The sequence below is a fragment of the Megascapheus bottae genome, chromosome 12 (assembly GCF_031878675.1).
Source record: "Megascapheus bottae isolate mThoBot1 chromosome 12, mThoBot2.hap1, whole genome shotgun sequence".
Classification (NCBI taxonomy): domain Eukaryota; kingdom Metazoa; phylum Chordata; class Mammalia; order Rodentia; family Geomyidae; genus Megascapheus; species Megascapheus bottae.
In genome coordinates this window covers 54317304-54334216 of record NC_143520.1, presented here as the reverse complement: position 1 = coordinate 54334216, position 16913 = coordinate 54317304, and the positions used below count along the sequence as shown (strand labels likewise).

The window sequence follows — 16913 nt, the reverse complement described above, 5'->3', positions numbered from 1 at the left end:
GTCTTTTTTTTTTTTTAAGTTTTTGGTAGCTAACTGGAGTTAAGAGTCTCACAGACTCTTTCTCCTCAGACTGGCTATGAACTGGGATCCCTAGAACTCAGCTTCTTGAGAAGCTAGGATTACAGGTATGAGCCATCAACACTTGGCTGAGTCTAGACTCTTAACCAAAGCATTTTTCTACTTTATAAATAATTTCAAGATGAAAAAAAATGAATTATTAAATTAATCAAAAGTTGAAAAATACATATAAATATCAGAAACAGGTGATATTGTGTCTACTACTTAGGAAAAAAGGGTTTCTTGAATGACTGAAAAAAAGACCTGGAGCACAGAGAAAGGACTTCAAAACACCCACTGCAAAGTTCTTGAACCTTATTCTATACTTCCTCTTAAATCCAGAGACTATGGGACAAGGAAAGAAAATGCACACAGACACAACTTTTCATGTCCTTCGAGCTGGCTTGGCCGGTAACTGCTTTTCCTTCTCCGGTTGCCGCTCCCTCTCTTCTGCTGCAGTTTAAATGCTCTTTTTTTTTTTTTAAACCTGGATGTCTTCTCATGAAGCATCAGCATCTCTTCTCTTATATTCACCAATTTTGTATGGTAGTGCTTTGCTTCATTGAACAAAGCATTAATATCCAACATGGATATTAATTCTTCAAATTTTGAAATCTCTTGTTTCAGTGTATCTAGTAACACAGCTTGGTTTTGTGTGACTTCCTGCAGGGCCTGCTTGGAGCTCTGCAGATCTGGCAAGTAGTGGGAAAGCAATCCTTCTGCCAGCTGTTCTACAGCTTTGTCTTCTACAATCAAGTCCTCTACTAATACTGCATCTGGAGAAGCATCACTTAATCCCAGAGTCGGCTCGCCAGTCTCTGCGTTGCTGGTTGGCCCTATCTGGTCCCCATCTAGGGGCCTAGAGACACTCCTGTCTCCTCACGCTGGGTAGCGGGAAAGCACAGTCCTGTGAGCCATCCGGTGCCTCCAGCAACTATGCAGAGAGAAGCCACAGTCACACCTGGAAGTGGTGCGGTATAATTTATCACTTAAATTGTTCATTTTTATAAGAAATAATTTCCTGGTAGCTAGAAATCAGTTTGGGGCAGCAGTTATGAGAAATGATCCAGAGCCTGAGGGACTCTGAGCCATAGCCCCTAGCTACTACTTACTCTGTAGCAATAATGACAGGGTTAAAGTGAGAATTATTTAAAATGGTTCATGCAAAGAACACTGCTTAGTACATAGTGACCTTGGCATTCATGCTGGTGGATGGCATAGTTAATATAATTGCAGTGAAAAAGGGCTGACCAAATCCTTAGCACAGAGGTCATATCAGCCTCCAATGACAGATGGGGTGGCTTACGCTACAGGAGAGAAGAGGCCTGGGCACCGAACAAAGTGGGCTTGATCTTAGATGCTTCCTTTGACTGGGACAGGTTCCAGAGCCGCTTAGGAGTGCAGTTTCTTCTTTTCCAACCTGTCCTATCTTGACAGGGTGACAGGGTGACAATCCAGGTGACAGGTCCTGCCTGTGAGGTGATTAAAGTACCACATTTAAGAGTCTGAGAGGTGGACCTATAGAGTCCCTTTGGGGCTTTGATCTAAGCACTCCACTGGCTTTGGTCTAGGGCCATTGGTTTGAAAACTCACCTTCCATGAATTCCTTTGATAGGCTCTGGTGCTCATGGAAGCAAAGTGCACAAAAACTCCCTGTAAATGCCTGCTCATGTGGCTCGGAATTGGGCCCTGCAGGCTTATTAGAGCCATCCATCTTAATTATACTAAAAATCACTTAGGAGCTCTCCATAATAACACTGCATTGATGATTTCCCAGCACTGAGCCCAGTTGCTTGGCCGGGCTTGCTTATCTGTGGGGGTGAGGAGTCCTCAGATACATAGTTTCCTAGGGTGATGTGGGGAGGATGGTGTGCTCATTTGCCTCTCCTTTCCAAGTGGTCCTCAAGTGAAGTGTGGTGCCTGGGCACTGTTTCCAGCAGTACCATCTTCTCAGCCCTTCCCATCTCCAGAGGAATAGAAACAACACAGACTCTCTCTCTCTCTCTCTCTCTCTCTCTCTCTCTCTCTCTCTCTCTCTCTCTCTCTCTCTCTCTCTCTCTCTCTCTCTCTCTCTCTCTCTCTCTCTCTCTCTCTCTCTCTCTCTCTCTCTCTCTCTCTCTCTCTCTCTCTCCCTCCCTCCCTCTTCCCCCCCTCCTCCCCCCCTCCCACCTCCCCCCCTCCCACCTCCCCCCCTCCCTCCTCCCCCCCTCTCCTCAAATTGTGTCAAGTAATTCTGGAGAATGACAATTCCAGAATCTACACAGTCAGTATTCTAGCTTGAAGAATTCTCTGTTTCACAGAAGGTTCAGCTTTTTGTTCTAGCCTTCAGTGACTGGATGAGAACCACCCACATTATAGAGGGTGTTTTGTTTTACTCTCTCATTTAGACTCTTCCACCAAGAATCTGGGCATTCCTTAGCCAAGTTGACACATCGAATGACTTATTGTGAAGGAACTGTTTGTAGATGGCACAGCTGCTGCTGGGGCCTTGGCACCATCTTTATCTACCTTTCTGAGTCTCAGCTTTATCACCTGTAAAGGGCATGCCATGAGCATCGGAGAAAAATGGATTGATGCCACCTATGACCCTGTAATGTGCTTGGCCTATGATATTTTCTACTGAAGTAGGGATGCTGGATCTAACATGGTGGATAATAGGTATTTGGTGTCATCTTGTCTTCATGGTGGAGGCTTAGAAGTCCCAACTCCCAGGTGATGGGTAGGCCTGAATTCCTAGAGGCAGGGATGAGGACATGGATAACAGGTTATTGGACCTGCAAGTCTTGGGTTGTGAACTCTGATAGTCCCTGTGTCCCTGCTCCCTGACCTGATCCTATGCAAGTCTACACCAGCTCAGATGCCATCATGCCATCCCTCAAGTGATGTGTCATCTCTTCTGTCTCATGTCTCCTGGCTCTTCTCCAGTCACCATGGTGTATCACTTCAGCTTTCCATTGGGGTTGATCTGGCTTACTGATATTGTTTCTCTGCTCTTTCTTTCTGCTTCTGCTCTCATGGCTTCGTTAATGTAGCTGTGGGCTTGCAGGTCTTTGTGATAAGAGTGTTACTGGGAGCATTGGCCTTCTAATAAAGACTCCCAATTTGACCTCTCAAAATGTGGCTTCTCAGTTTTTTCACTGTACAACACTATCAAGACCACAGTGGTCAGTCACAACCATCCCACCCAGAAGGGGTTCTTTGAGGCAATGACAGTATATCTCTAATTACATGCCAGTTGCCCTTAGCCATGGTCATTGGAACCTACCTGAGGCTGATTTCTACATGTTGAAGGTGAGACACTGAAAAGGCAGCTTTCCCCTAGGGCCAGCAAGCTTGGCTCTAAGACTATGTGAGATCCCTGACCTCAAGCGTCAGTCAGGCCCATGAAGCTGAATTTATCTGAGGTCAGAGAAGCCAACCAGAGTCATGAGAGTCAACGACAGCCAGTTGCTATGTGGCCATAGGGCGGATGAACTTCCTATATTATATTTTAATGGATCATGGTTTGTACACAGTGTCAGTCTCCCAGCTTCTGATCTGGTTAAGGGGGGTGACTGCAGCTGAGTGCTGGTGTCCCGATATACTCTAAGCAAAGTCTAGTGGGAAAAACACTGTGGTCGGATTTAAAGTGACTGGAAAATCAACTATGTGAAGCTTTGGCAGTGTTTGGATGGCTGCTTCTACCAAGCCATGCTCCCCTTTGAGCTCAAGAATCTTGTCTGGGAGTCTGAATCAGACAGTTCTCAGCTTGCTTTTTGGGTGTTGAACTTATACCTTAGTTATTCAGAATTCTAGGCAAGGCCCTTAAGGATGGGGCTGGGATCCCTCCTTCCAGTTGTAACCTTGATAAATACCCTGCACCAACGATGCACAGGAAACAGGTGACTGTGCCTACTTCCTAAATGCCTCAACTGAGTTAGGCAACATGTAGGGAAGTTTATGTGAATCATCATCATGAAATCTTAATAGTGCCAACAGAAATGCACCTCCACTCTAGAGTGAGTGGCCTGAATGCTTAGACAGAGGAAGTTAGCTTCCCAACATTGCACCAGTTGGAAGTGAAAGGTCTGGATTTAAAGATATTTTTATTATAAAAATATTAATGTACTATGCTATTTCTCTTCTACTTTGCTGCCCTTTGGTTAATCTCATATTGTTATAGTATCTGGCTTTGTTACTTGGCATATTGTATATACGTTTATTTGTTTATCTGAAATAGGAAAGGGAAGGGGAGAAAACAAGATAATTGTGAAGGAATGAGGGGAGGGAAATGGGGACAAAACATGAGAAGGGTTATCAATGTGTGAGAAGTAATGTACCTATTATCTGGCGAATGTAACTATAACCCCACTATACATTATCTCGACAATAAAAAATATTATGATTGAAACAAGTGCTATTGGCTTCTACATGTAACCCTAGCTTCTTAGGAGACCAAGACTGGCAGGATCATAGTTTCAGCCAGTCCAGGGAAGAAAGTTTATCAGATTCCATAGATAATGCTAGCTATGATAGCTTTGTCAGATAAACCCAGCAATGATAAGCGGACAGCACCATATGCAGCTATGGTATGAAATATAAACAGGAGGATCACAGTTGAGGCTTGCCCAGACAAAAACTAAAACCCTATTTCAAAGTGACCAGCATAAAACGTTGCAACAGTGGCTCTTAGTCGTAGAGTAGATTCCTAGCAAGTATGAAGCCTTGAGCTCAAACTCCAGCAACATCATCCATCTCCTGAATTCTTTCCATTTTACCCAATTGAAACTTGGTATTTTTTAAACTCTAATTCCACATTCCCCAAAACATCATTTAGTTTTCGGTCTCCAAAACTTAGACTACTCTAGAGGCCTCATATTAGCAGAACCACTACACTCTTTGTTCTTTTGTGACTGCCTTATTTAATTCAGCATTGTAATCTTAAGGCTCATTCCTGTGATAGAATGTATCAGAATTTCCTTCCTTCCTAAAGTGGAATGAGGTCTATACAACATTTTATTCATCTGTTCACCTACTGATGGGCTACTGTGTTGTTTTCCTTTGAGATTTTGTGATCAATTCTTTGAGCATTTACTAGAAGTGGGATTTCTGGATCATTGGCTAATTTGTGAGGACACCCTGCACTGTTTTCCAAAGTGGCTCCATCATTCTACATTTCATTCAACGGTGTATAAGGATTCTAGTCTGTCCACATTCTCACTAACACTTATTATTCTCTGCTTTCAATAGTAAACTGAGCAGATGTGAGTGGCATCTCTTCATTTACTCTTCCCTAGTAATGTAAGTTCTTTTTCCTTCTGTCAGTCATGGGGCTTGAACGCAGTGCATGGACACTGTCCCTGAGCTTTTATGTATAAGGCTAAGTGCTCTATCATTTTGAACCATAGCTTAGTTTTTTGGTGGTTAATTGAAGGTAAGCGTTTCACAGATTTTCCTTCATGGGCTGGCTTCCTGTTGCAGTCCTCAGACCTCAGCCTCCTGAGTAGATAGGATTTCAGGCATGATGCAACAGTGTCTAGCTTGCAAATCTAGATTTTTAATAATCACATTCAGAGCATAGAACGTACCCAACTCAGATGCAAAAATCAGACTATGTGGAACTTCCACATCTGTCAGTGAGTAGTACCTGAATGAGACCTGGTAAGGGTATGGGAGACTTGAGATCTAGATATTTGAAAGATGTGCAGGCAATTGGAACTTAGCCTCTTTCTTCCCGTGTGCAGCAATGAGGGGCAGTGACTGTGTAGGCTATACTAGTATACCTGTAGCCACTGGAGTTTCAGATTCTTCAGTTACAGGAAGGTTTACAAATAACCTCTCATTCATCTTGACAATGGCGGGTGGTCATGTGTAGAGGGGGGGAGGGAAATGGGGACCAAGACATGAGAAAGGGTATCAATGTACGTGAATTAATGTACCTTCTATCTGGCAAATATAATGTACCCTTCTATTAATTACAATAAAAAATATATGAAAAAAAGCATCAGTGAGGTAGCAAGTCTTCCATAGCTTGACTTTGAAATGTAAGCTACATCTTCTTTTCTCTTCTACTTCCTGTACCCCTGTTGGTTAGACTATCTCTCATCCATCTTCTCTCAAACGTTTTTCTGGACAATGGCCAAATCTTCTTTCACACAAGTCTTTCCCTGCAAGCTAGATGGTGTAACTGTCCTACATAAGATCATTCTCTATTGCTTAAAGACAGAAATTTTAAACATCTCCATAGGTCAGGTTCATGCCTGTCATCCTAGCTACTCAAGAGGCTAAAATCTGAGTATCATGGTTTGAAGCAAGCCTGCGCAGGAAAGTATATGAGACTCTTATCTCCAATTAACTTCCAAAAAGTTGGAACTATGGCTATGGCTGTACTAAGCAATGGCTCAAATGGTAATGTAATAGCCTAAAGCAAAAAAAGTGTAGGGTCAGTGCCCAGGCCCTGAGTTCCAACTCCAGGTCTGAATAAGAAAAACTTCCCAGCAAGGTATAAAATTAACCCTCAAAAATCAACTAACTGCCTTTCTCTATGCTAACAATGAGAGGAATGAGGCAAAAATCAGGAAAGCAACTCCTTTTGCAATAGCCTCAAAGAAAATCAAATACCTAGGAATTAACTAAGAATGTAAAGGACCTTTTTGATGAAAACTTTAAAACCCTGAAAAAGGAAATTAAAGCAGAATTGAGGAAATGGAAAAACCTCCCATGCTCTAGGATCGGAAGAATTAACATTGTGAAAATGGCAATCTTGCCAAGGGCTATCTACAAATTCAATGCAATACCCATCAATATCCCAATGGCATTCTTTAAAGAAATAGAAGAGGCAATCCAAAATTTCATATGGAATAATAAAAGACACTGTATAGCAAAAACAATTCTTAGCAGAAAGAACAGTACAGGAGGAATTTCAATACCAAACTTTAGACTCTATTACAGAGCTATAGTGACCAAAACAGATTGGCACTGGCACAAAAACAGGCCTGAAGACCAATGGAATAGAACTGAGGACTCAGATATTAACCCACAGAACTATGGCCACCTAATCTTTAATAAGGAAGCCAAAAAAAATAGAATGGAAGAAAGACAGCCTCTTCAACAAGTGGTGCTGGCAGAACTGGTTAAGCACCTGCAGAAAACTAAAGTTGGATCCTTCTTTGTCACCAGGTTTAACTCCAAATGGATCAAAGACCTCGAGGTAAAAGCAAATACACTGAAAACTTTACAGGAAAGAATAGGAGATACACTAGGTCTCCTTGGCACAAGTTGAAACTTTCTTAATAAGGACCAAGAATCACAACAAATCAGAGAAAGGCTGGATAAGTGGGACTGCATTAAACTGCAGAGCTTTTGTATGACAAAGGACATAGCTAGTAAATTAACTAGAAAGCCTACAGAGTGGGAGAAGATCTTCATCAACCATACAACAGACAAAGGCCTCATATCTAAAATATATCAACAGCTCAAAAAATTGAATCACTGCAAAACAAATCTCCAAAGAAACAACCACCATGAACGGATCTCTAGGATACAGAAACATAAGCCATATAATGAATGATTGTTGTTCTTAAGGTATTATGTATCTCTCATTTCTTTTGCTGTCCCTTGGTTATCTCATATTGTTACAGTATCTCACTTTGTTACCTGATATATCAGATATATTTGTATTTGGTTATTTGAAATTGGATAGGGAAGGGGGGAAAACAAGCTGAGGGGTGGGGGTAGGGGGGAGGGAAATGGGGACCAAGACATGTGAAAGGGTATCAATGTATGGGAATTAATGCACCATCTATCTGGCAAATATCATGTAATCCTTCTATTAATTGCAATAAAAATATATGAAAAAAACAACCACCCCATTAAAAGATAGGCCAAAGACTTAAAGAGAATCTTCTCTGAAGAAGAAACAAAAATGGCCTATAGACACATGAAGAAATGCTCAACATTTCTGGTCATAAAAGAAATGCAAATCAAAGCAACTCTAAGATTCCACCTCACTCCAGTTAGAATGGCCAGGATCATGAAATCTAATAACAACAGATGCTGCAGGTGATGTGGCCAGGAGGGATCATTACTACACTGCTGGTGGGAGTGCAAACTAGTTCTACCACTATGGAAAGCAGTATGGCAGTTCCTCAAAAGACTAAGCATAGAGCTCTCCTATGACCCAGCAATCCCACTACTTGGCATTTACCCAATCATCCAGAAACTAGGGCATACTAAATCCACTAGCACAACTATGTTCATTGCAGCACTATTTACCATAGCAAAGATGTGAAACCAACCCAGATGCTCTTCAGTTGATGAGTGGATCAACAAGGTGTGGTATTCATACACAATGGAATTCTACGCTGCAGTCAGAAAGAATGTTATTGCCTCATTTGTAAGGAAATGGAAAGACATAGAAAAAAATCATATTAAGTGAAGTAAGCCAGACTCAAAGGAATATAGGCTCAATGGTTTCCCTCATTTGTCCTAATCAGTAGAAAGCTTGGACTCTCCTAGCAGAGCCCAGTAGAACAAAATCTAGATACATAAGGCCATATAGAATGACCCTAAATGAAAGGACCTCCAGGATATAGAAACAAAAGCCACATAATGAGTAATTGTTGTCCTTAATGAACTATGTTATCTCTCATCTCCTTTGCTGTCCCTTGGTTATCTCATATTGTTACAGTATTTCTCCTTATTATCTGATATATTGTATATATATGCATATTTGGTTATTTGAAGTCATATAGGGAAGGGAGGAAAACAAGATGAGGGGCTGGGGTGGAGGAAGGGAAATGGGGACCAAGACATGAGAAAGGGTGTCAATGTATGTGAAGTAATGCACCTTGTATCTGGTGAATATAATGTAACCCTTCTATTAACTATAATAAAAAATATAAAAAAAAGAAAAAAAAGCAAAACTGCACTGGATTGTAAGAGAAGGTGCCCTTGTCACCATCTTGCCTTGGCCATCTCCAGGCTATCATAGTATGAATCCACCAAGGGAGTAATTAATTTATTAGGTCAGAGCCCTCAGAATCTATTTTTCTTTTAACATCACAGGGATCTTCAGAGATGTGTTTTATTATTTTCCTAGACATGTATTCATCTAATGAGGTTTAAAATTATTATTAATCATTGTAAATCTACCCCTTGTCAACATGATATCCAAATACATCATTTTAAACCATAATATTCAGGCCCTGGCTTCTAAAAAGCTTGAAAAAAAAAGCTTCAGTCCATCACTTAATGCAAAATCACTCTGCTCAACTTTAAGAGTCTCTATGGCCTTAACAGTTTGATTATGGTTCAAAAACTCAAGACACAAATCTTTTCTGAGATTTTATGAAAATCCTTAAATATGAATCTGTATTTAATGGAAAAACTTCTGGGTACTGGTGGCTCATAGCTCTTCAGGAGGATGAGATCTGAGGACTGGTTTGAAGCCAACCTGGGCAGGAAAATCTGGGAGACTCTTATCTCTAACCACCAAAAAAAATGCTTGAAGTGGAGCTGTGGCTCAAATAGTAGAGTGCTAATCTCAAGCAAAAAAAACCCCAAAGCTCAAGGATAGCACCCAGGTCCTGAGTCCAAGCCCCGGAATCCACCCAATAACTAATGAACTGACCAACAAGTATGTACTTTCAAGGTACAATGGCACCGAGTAAGTATAGTATTCCAATTCCAGTGGGCAGGAATGGAGTATAGACAAGAGGAATGGAACCAAAGCAACCTTGAAACCCTTCAGGGAAAACTTTCAACCCTGTAGCTTGATGTCAAGTATCTGGGGTATGTGGTATTGTGATGAACTATCCAATGGGCTTGGGCAACACCTACTCCCATAGCTTTGTCAGTTACCACCTATACGGCCTCTGACATGTTCTGGGTATATTTACTGATTGTTGCTTTCCTCACCTGAATTTCCATGCTACTAGAACCTACAGCATCCTGGGGGAAGGTCTTAAGGGTAGCATGGGTATCACCCCAACAGCTTCATGCATTATCATCTCAGGGGCTGCCTGGAGTGACCCTACCCCTATTCCTACTATCTGGTCTCCTAGGCTTTCCTGTGAGATCCGGGTGGAAGCCTCCATGAACCATAACTCTTACCTTCCATGAGCATGCACAGACTAGCATCATAAGGATAATATGGAGGGATGCTGCCAGATCTAGTAGTTACCAGGCTCCGTTGGACAAAGGCTTTGCAGGCTACTGAGTACCTGGATGGCTAACATTGTAGATAAGCCTTTTCCATCTGGGTGCTCCAGAGATGCTCTCTTCTCATGGGATTGTCTCCCAAATAAGCTTATGATTTTACACCCTGGATCCTGTGATGGGTGGGGTCTGTTCAATTTCTCAGAGCTGCTCTCGAGATGTTCCCCAGGCTTTCCTATTGTCCCACTCTGAAGTGCTTGGTTTCTTTTTAATGACACTATTATCTTTAACAGCTTCACTCTCCTGGCCCTCATATTTCAGTACACTCTTTTTCTGACCAGACAGTATGTCTATCAAGTCTCTCTGCTCTGCTTATTTGGCTCTTATTTATCACTGTAAATTTGCCTCAAAGCAGCTTAGCAATAACCATGGTGCAGCTGGGAGTGTGGTTTGCTGCCAGGTTAATTAGCCCCTCACCTTTAACCTCATCCTCATTGAAAGTTTCAGAGAAAGGAAAAAATACAGACAAATTGTTGTTCCAAAACATAACTGACTGACCCCTCATCTAATTCCTGATAGTGTCCCATTTCCCATCTGAAATCCCATAAGCTTGGCCTTCACTGTCTGAAATCCTATCATCATTCCGGTCTTCTGAGCTCTTACCAGAATCACCTACTAAACTAGGCTTACATATTCTATGGCTTCTATAGATCACCTCTCCAAACTCTCTCAGTTTCTTTCCCCGAAATCATTTCCAAAAAAGTTCTTGAATGACACTACAGCAATGACTCCACCCACAGTATGGATTTTACTTGCATATTTCTGTGATCAAACACCTGAGAACATTTAAAGGTAAGAGTTACTTATTTTGGCTCATTGTTTCATAGTCCTTGGGAGTATTCAGAAATATGGAGGGGGGAGCATGGTGGTTGTTGATCATTCCATATCATAGTGGCCTGGAAGCCAAGAAGGAAATGGGCAGCATCCAGTTGCCTTGCTTCCATTAACTAGGCTTCACCTTTTACCTTTCACTACTGCCCAACACACTATCATATATGAATCTATCAACAGATAACTCTATTCATTAGATTAGAGACTTCATGACAAAATTGTTTCTGGAAACTCTATTATAGACAAACTCAGAGGTATGCTTTATTGATACCCTAGGCTTTTCTCAATCCCGTGAAGTTGTCAATTATTATTAAATATCACACTGTTCCAGATAGAACTATGATGATTTATATACTGCTTAATGCTTCTTCCTTCTATTTTGATCAAGTCCTCTTGCCTAACCTAGTTGATCTAGGAGGCAGAAAGCTGAAATCCTTGTGAATATTCTTATAGATCATCACAGGCTGAGAGATACTGGGACCAATTGGAATAACCATCTTTGCTCTCTCAATACCTGGGAGCTAAGGCAGGATCTAAGATCCAGAGATTAGGTTGGGAAACATCAATGGGAAAAATCAAATATGCTCCTAGACTCTTCCTTAACTAGAGCAGTTTGGATGTGCTCAGAGGCACCCAGATTAAATAAAAGTTCAACTTGAAAAATTCCAGTCTTTCATGCATGTTCTGAGAGAAGAGGGACCATTTGTACTTTAGTTAGGGGTCAGATGTAGGTTGATGAAAGGGAAGCAAAATGGGCTTTGAGGTTGGGAATGGCCCTTTCTTTAGAACAGGTCAGGTCAGCTACTCTGTGGAGCTCCTCTCTTCTTTCACTGAGACTGATAACTGACCTTACTCTTTGAAAGCGTTCAGTTCAGGCTGGCCAGGAGCAAGCTGTCAGCATTATGTAATCGGCCCTGTTGTGTTTTGACCAATCCTGCTCCAATTTCCGCTAGCTATGTGAGCACAGGCAAACTGTGAAATGCCTTCTCACAGCCCCAATTTGGTCGTGGAGACGATGATATTTCTCTTTCCTTCCAGTGCCATGGTAAGCATGCAAGGCCTCTGTAGGGTGAGCCCAGGAGGTCAGGGTATGTGTGGAAAGAGCAGGCAGAGATGAATGCGGTGCAGACCTGGCCAACTGAAAATTTGGTTCCTTTTTCCCTTAATTGAAATGGTACTTCCTTTCTTTTATTAAAAAAATACAAAAACTCTGTGGGATATGCAATCCTAAGAAACAGCCAGCATTGTCAGTGGCTTTGAGGGCAGTTAGGCAGTGCTGTCTCTTCCTGTCTCTCCTGTGGAATGCAGGAACTGAAATGACCAGGGTTATCGAGACTGTTCCTGTCGCTGGCATCATCTTTTCCCTCCTATTGGCACAGAACTAAAGTATTCTTGACAGAAAGGGTGTGGGAGAGGGGCCATTAATTCCAGAGAGCTGGGGAGCCAAGACAAGCGCTTTCATTAGAAAGTTCAAAATTGCATTTTATTTCCATTTTGATTAGATTTTTATGAGTTAGAAGAGATGAAGTCGAATCCCATGAGTGTAATGGACCCAGAAAGATCACAGATACAGGATTGAATCCAATGAACCATGAGGAGTTTACTAAATTAATTAAATTTGAGAAAATAATGATTTTTTTGCCATTGGATTAAAATTTCTAAAATGTCTTAAAGAGGCAATGACAATTCTCATTCACGGGAAATAAAACAGACGTTCCTCCCAAACCCTTTCTTGTTTTTTTTTTTTCTCTGTGCTGAATTGGTGGGAGAATTCGTATGAATGGTAGGGGCCTGTGAGGAGTCTATAGAGAGAACTCTCTCATACTTACACTTGATCTGGCTCCCAAACTGTCAGCTCTGGAACCTACAGATGCCAGATCACAGCTCTGCCTCCCAGCAGGGACCAGAACACCGAGCAGACTCAGGTGTACAGCTCTGCATGTTGGCCTACAATTTCTTCTACATGTAGAAGTCTGACGAGACAGAATCAATGTATGTACCCACCAATTAAGGTGAAGTGACTTTGGGTTTTGAGTTCAGGCTGGTTATACAGAAGCAGTTAGGGACAGCAGAAGCCTGAGATTCATCAAAAGTAGGTCTCTACAAAACTCAAGTAAGTTACCAGGATGGAGGGAACCTTGTTTCCATGTGTTCCTGATACACTACTGGTTTAGGATTCTGGAAAGCAGCACACACTTGTTTTTACACTCTGGGCAACATGGAAAGCTGGGCTAAACATGGAAGGATATTTCTCCTGTAGGAAAGACAGGAACGGAGCCAATTCTTTATCTCAGTGTATTGCATTTCCTTTGCATGAGAAAGAGGGGACATTTGTGTCAGTCCAAAGCCATCCATAAAACTGTCCCGTATGGAGCATTTAGTCAAGATGATTTTTCAGCTGGGGCTGGTACTTTAACAAAGGCTACCACTTAATCAGAGAGGGTTTAGAAAGTTGTTCTTAGGGATTGTGGATTCAGAAAAACTCAGGCTTATAGAGGAGATGTTGAGGACAAGAAAGGCTACGGTTTGGGAAATGGCCTCCACTTGTTTTGAACTCCACTCTGATCTCCACACTTTATCTCATTGGTGGTAGTAGTACTGGGAGAAGGTAGTGTAAGCAGGGCACCAAGAGTTTCCATCTTGAGTAAATACTTCTTTTATAACAGATATTCTCATTTAATTAAATCAACAAACCGTGACTTCATTATGAGCATCATTTTTGCCACATTACAGATAAAGAACAGGGACCTACCCTGTTGTTCCTCACTATAAATTCAAGATACTGTCCTCAAGTGAGCTTTTAATTCTGCTTAGCAGTCATGTTGGTAGGTGACTTGGCATAATGGCTCAGATGGTAAATATTTTAGGTGCAGTGGGCCACATGGTTTGTTATTTAAACTTGGTATGAGCAGTTTTTAAAATTTCAGTTCTTTTGGTAGATATATAGTGGCATCAGGACATTTCCCAGATGATGAGGTTGCTGCCTTTGTATGTGATTTTTAGTTATTTGTATCTTTTCTCATTTAGCTGATTAGATTGGCATTTAACTGTCTGCTACTAACACATACCTGGGAATATCCGCTTATAAAAATATATTGTAGTTCACATTTTTTCATATATTTTTATTGTAATTAATAGAAAGGCAACATTATATTCACCAGATATAAAGTGCCTTACTTCACAAACATTGATACCCTTTCTCATGCCTTGGTCCCCATTTCCCTCACCCTGCCCCCACTCTTCATGGTGTTTTCCCTCCTTCCCTATCCTATTTCAAATAACCAAATAAGCATACATATAATTTATCCGATAACAAGGTAAAATACTGTAACAATATGAGATAACCCAGGGTAGCTTATATTTTGTAGGCCTTTTGGGAGGAAGCACATTTAGTGGAGAAAAAAACCTTACCACCAAAATACAAACAGGAGGAAAGAGCTGGGATCCTACTATTCACTTCAACAACAAGCCCTCAAGCCCTCAAGACCCCCAACCAGACCCCAGCTCTTAAAAATTTCACATCTCCCAAGAGTACAAGTCTGGAGACCACACGTGGGAGGCATTCCAGGTCTGAGCTGTATACATTAGATATAAGACATATGATATGTGTACTACAATTACTGCATCATAGACAAATCTGTAGTTTTTCTTCTATTTCTAAAATAATTTTTCCAATGCAAAACAAGTTTTACTTTTTATGAAGCCTGTCTTTTAAAACATAATGGTAAATTTTGTGACTTTTATAGTAAATCTCAAGTCTGTGAAAATATCCTGTTTTTTTTTTCCCTTTTAGAATGGTTTAAGTTTTAAATTCTCTTTTTTAGGCTATATGGCCCACCTTGAAATAAACCTTGTGGTTGGTATGAGGTAAAAGCCAGGGATAATTTATTTTTCTATTCACCAGCCAGTAGTTTCAACACCATATGGTTAAAGGATTATTCTTTTCTTGATCCACTTGTATCTGTATCAAAAATAACATGTATCAAAAATAACATGTATGAGTCTATTTCTGGACTTTCTTTCTTGTTACTTTGATCTCTTCTATCCTTAGACTAATACTAGTCTTCCAAATAGAGGCTTGATGTTGTCTCAGGATCAGGTATCATAGATTGTCCAACTACATTTTCTTTTGAGACTGTCTTGGGTACCATTGGTCATCTGTATTTATTTCCACATAATGTTTAGAATCAGCTTATCAGTTTCTACAAAAACTCCTGCTGACCTTTTACAGGGATTTTGTTGAATCTACAGAACAGTTTGGGTGAGAACTGGCATCAGTATAATCATTTTCCAATCTGTGAGCATAGAATGTCTTTCCATGTATTTAATTCTTTATTCATTTATTTTTAAGCCTGTCCTGGGCTTGAACTCAAGTCCTGGTCACTGTCCCTGAACGTATTTGCACAAAGCTAGTGCTTTCCATTTGAGTCAGAGATTCACCGCTGGATTTTTGATGGTTAATTAATAAGAATCTCACAGATTTTCCTGCCTGGGCTGACTTCAAACTTTGATCCTCAGATTTATTTCTGCCTCCTGATCGTGCTATGATTATAGGTGTGTACCACTGGTGCCAAGCTTTACTTTCTTTGTATATTAAGGTAATCTTAGTGTAGGACAGATTTGCTAAACTCACTTCTACCTATTCAACTTTTTGGGGTGCTTCTAGATACACTCCTTAAAATTTTATTTTCTATTTGATCTTTTTTAAATTTTTTACCTTTACTTATTTATTTTAGTAAAGAATTGAATTTATTAACATTGATTTTTACAACATATTTCAAATGATGTTTTTAACAAACAAGTATTCAAGAAAGGAATCTCTACTGGCACTTAGATTTTAGAACATAATTAAAATTAGGCTGATGGTGTGTATGTCATATATACATATTCATTATGTAATAGAACATTATGTCTACAGTCATAAGTTTTTATGTCTATGTAGTTGTGTTTATATTTTTAGTACCAGAGTACAATGTCCATAGCACTGGGTATGCAAAGATTGAGTCCTTGCTCTTGTACTGTTTGGATCTAAAAGCCACATATTAAGGATACGATGTGCCTTTTGTTCCTTTGGTCTTGAATTGTCTCACTCAACATGATTCTCTCTAGATTCATCCACTTCCCTGCAAATGCCATTATTTTATCTTGTCTGTTGGCTATGTAGAATTCCATTGTGTGTGTATGTGTATGTATGTATATATATATATATATATATCACATTTTCTGTATCCGTTCATCTGCAGTAGGGCATCTGGATTGTTTCCATTGCTTGGCTATTGTGAATAGTGCAGAGATAAACATAGCTGAGCAGGTGTCCTTATCATATCCTGGGTTATGATGTTCAGGATAGATGCCCAGGAGTGGTATGGTGGGATCGTAGGGAAGGTCAATTTTCAGTTCTTTAAGAAAACTCCACACTGCTTTCCAGAGTGGCTGAACTAGTTTACAATCCCACCAGCAGTGTAGTAGGGTTCCTTTTTCTCCACAACTGGGCCAGCATCTGTCATTGAGTTCAAAATCTTGGCCATTCTTGTTGGGGTAAGGTGATATCTTAGGGTTGTTTTTATTTGCATTTCCTTTATGACCATGGATGATGAATATTTTTCTCATATGCTTTTCTGCCATTTTAATCTCTGGGATTCTATTCAGGAATCTTTTACCTGTGCCTATGAGTTTCAGTGTCTCTCCAACTCTATCATGTAGCAGTTTCAAGGTTTCTGGTCTGACATTGAGGTTTTTGATCCATTTTGAGTTAATGCTTATGCATGGTGAAAGGCTAGGGTCAATTTTTAGTTTTCTGCATGTAGCTGCCCAGTTTTGTCAACATC

General features: G+C 40.6%; 1 pseudogene; it reads right to left on the bottom strand.

The window, feature by feature from the left end:
* Positions 1-442: 442 nt before the first annotated feature.
* LOC150056547 (biogenesis of lysosome-related organelles complex 1 subunit 6 pseudogene) lies at positions 443-10508 on the bottom strand (annotated as a pseudogene).
* Positions 10509-16913: the final 6405 nt, after the last annotated feature.